The sequence below is a fragment of the Vulpes vulpes genome, chromosome 9, assembly GCF_048418805.1.
Source record: "Vulpes vulpes isolate BD-2025 chromosome 9, VulVul3, whole genome shotgun sequence".
Classification (NCBI taxonomy): domain Eukaryota; kingdom Metazoa; phylum Chordata; class Mammalia; order Carnivora; family Canidae; genus Vulpes; species Vulpes vulpes.
In genome coordinates, this window is record NC_132788.1 from 59832843 (window position 1) to 59836475 (window position 3633).

A 3633-nucleotide genomic window follows, 5' to 3' on the forward strand; every position below is an offset into this window, starting at 1 on the left:
TGCCATAGTTACTCCATGCCCTGTACAAAGCAGCTGGACAGAGACTGAGCCAAGTCCTGGGGTGCAGGTGGGCATTACTCCCACAGGAACTCACTGGGTGCTGTTGAAAGAAGTCCTCAAGCAAAAGACAGCAGAACCCTTAAAAAAAGAGGTGCGGTAGCCCATGGACACTGACTCATCTCCCAAATTCTTCCGGTTATAGGTAAGGGACAGCATCATACAGGTGGAAGCTGGATGGTGAGCAGAGACTGGCTCAGCTCCTGTCCACATGGTTCTTTCAGGTCCAAATCCACAAACCCTCCACCTCTCCATGCCCTCTCTGTCTCTCTCCTCTCCTGGTACAGAAAACCTTTCTGCAGTTTTGATGACAAGAGGCCTTGAGGTGAGTCCTCAAATTCTTCTCTCAAATATTTCGGAATATGAGCCGATTTTCTTGAAAGCCTAGGCTTTGGGAACTCAAAAGCCAGAAGCAGCATTCTTTCCTCTGCCAACACATCCCTTTCCTGGGATAATTTGTCCCAGAATTATCTAGCTTGGTGGTTAGCAGCAACGACATCAGCAGGAAACATGCTACAAATGCACATTCTTGAGTCCCACCTCAGACCTACTGAGTGGGAAACTCTGAGAGTAGGGCTCAGCAGTGTTTTAACTAGCCCTCCAGGCCAGTCTGACGCAAGATATAGTTTGAAAACAGTTGCTTAGTTGATGGACAAATAATGAAGTGGGGTAGATTTGGAAAGTGTCAAGGATAAATTGAAAATACAAAGGGCACTCAAAGTAGTTATTATTATATTAAATATGTTCTCCTCTTATAACAAGCAATAATTGTATTTGTAATGACAGACAAATTTGACTACTTATGATGTACCATGCACAACACTGAGAGATTTATCTGCATTGCTTACAACAACATTGTGATGTAGGCACTATCATAATTTCCTTTTGTTGGGTGAGGAAACTGAGGTTGCAAGAGAAAATTAGGGATTTGCCTTTAGTTATACAGGAAGCAGTGGAGCAACACTGGGGTCTTGTGGGTTAGGGTGGGCAAAATGGGTGAAGGAGGTCAAAAGGTACAAACTTCCAGTTATGAGATAAATCAGTTCTGGGGATGTCATGTATGGCATGGTGACTATGGTTACTAATATTGTATATTACATTTGAAAGTTGCAAAGAGAATAAATCTTAAAAGTTCTCATCACAACAAAAAAATCTGTAACTGAGTGGTTATGGACATTAACTAAACTTATTCTGGTATTCATTTCACAATATATACATGCAACAAATTATGTTGTACACCTAAAACTGCTACAATGTTATGTATTAATTAAATCTCAGTAAAAAAAAAAGGAGGATCTTGTAAATTTGATTCAAGAGCTCCATTTTAGCGCTAATTTTATTTTTTTTAATTTTTATTTACTTATGATAGTCACACACAGAGAGAGAGGCAGAGACACAGGCAGAGGGAGAAGCAGGCTCCATGCACCGGGAGCCAGACGTGGGATTCAATCCCAGGTCTCCAGGATAGCTAACAGCTAAACCGCTGTTAGTGCTAATTTTAAAAAATATCAGGCAAATCAGGGAAATACAAATCAAAACCACAATGAGATACCACCTCACACCAGTGAGAATGGGGAAAATTAACAAGGCAGGAAACAACAAATGTTGGAGAGGATGCGGAGAAAAGGGAACCCTCTTACACTGTTGGTGGGAATGTGAACTGGTGCAGCCACTCTGGAAAACTGTGTGGAGGTTCCTCAAAGAGTTAAAAATAGACCTGCCCTACGACCCAGCAATTGCACTGTTGGGGATTTACCCCAAAGATTCAGATGCAATGAAACGTCGGGACACCTGCACCCCGATGTTTCTATCAGCAATGGCCACAATAGCCAAACTGTGGAAGGAGCCTCGGTGTCCATCGAAAGATGAATGGATAAAGAAGATGTGGTTTATGTATACAATGGAATATTACTCAGCAATTAGAAACGACAAATACCCACCATTTGCTTCAACGTGGATGGAACTGGAGGGTATTATGCTGAGTGAAATAAGTCAGTCGGAGAAGGACAAACAGTGTATGTTCTCATTCATTTGGGGAATATGAATAATAGTGAAAGGGAATATAAAGGAAGGGAGAAGAAATGTTGGGAAATATCAGGAAGGGAGACAGAACATAAAGACTCCTAACTCGGGGAAACGAACTAGGGGTGGTGGAGGGGGAGGAGGGCGGGTGTTGGAGGGGAATGGGTGACGGGCACTGAGGTGGACACTTGACGGGATGAGCACTGGGTGTTTTTCTGTATGTTGGTAAATTGAACACCAATAAAAATTAATTAAAAAAAAATAAAAATAAAAATAAATAAAAATAAAAAATATCGGGCAATAGTGTGGAAAGTAGCATTACAGATGAATTCTGTTTTCTTCTATTTTTCTGTATTTTCCACTTCTCTCTGTGAACATGTATGGCTTTTTAATCAGACAAAAGGATACTATTTTAAAAAGTAATCTGAGGGATGTCTGGGTGGCTCAGTCAGTTAAGTGTCTGCCTTTGGCTTAGGTCATGATCCTGGGGTCATAAGATTAAGCCCCGCGGCAGGCTCCCTGTTCAGCTTTTCCCTCTTCCTGTGCTACTCCCCGCTGCTTGTACCCTGTCCCTCGCTGCTTGTACCCTGTCCCTCTCTCTTGCTCTCTCTCTCTCTCCAGTAAATAAAAAAATCTTTAAAAAAAAGTAATCTGAAAAAAAGTAAATTTAAAAAGTAATCTGTACATTATAGGTACCATATTGGTAAAAATAAGACCTATAAAACATATTTATATGTAAATGCACATATATATTTTACATAAATAGATATATCAGTGGGTATTTATTCACAAGAGAAAAAACTAGAAGGCTCAGCGTCAAAATGTTAGCAATGATTATCTCTGTGGTAGAGATCTAAATGATTATAATTTTCTTCTATTTGCTGCTCAGTATCCCTGTATAATAAACATAAATTACTTTTGTAATCAGAAAAAAGAATTATTTTAAAAATCTGAGCCTTTCTGACTCTAACACCAGAATTCTCTCATAGCAAACAGTCAGTGCTTATTTTAAAAAGCCCTTTTTTTCTAGCTTTTTCCAGTAAGCCAGTCTTGTTTTTCTGTCACATGTATGACTAACCACTTATCTCATTCCACATCATCCAAGAAGAAATCAAACCTTCCAACAAGGAGCCTCCTGCAAAGCTGCCAGATGATATCTGATTCAGATCTTGCCTGCAATCCCGTTGTTCTAAATAAAGACTAGAAACACACTTTGCCTTTCACTAGATAATAGTTGAGCTCCAGCTAATTATGGAATGCTCCTCTCTGGATTTTTGACTATAAGAACATGAGAGGCAATGTTCCTTCTTGGCTTCTTAAAGGATTATGAATCACATAGACCTAGGTTGAAATTCTAGCTATTTCTATTTCTTACCAATCCCATTGGCCTTGGGCAAATACTTAACTCCTCTAGGCTTTAGTTCCCTTCTAAAATTAGCGAAAGTAATGAATGCCTTTAAAGGTTATGAGGACCCAAGAGGAAATACATGTGAAATTTCCTAAAGTGCCTGGCACACAGTAACCCTCAATCTTAGTTTCCTTCTTTCTGGAAGA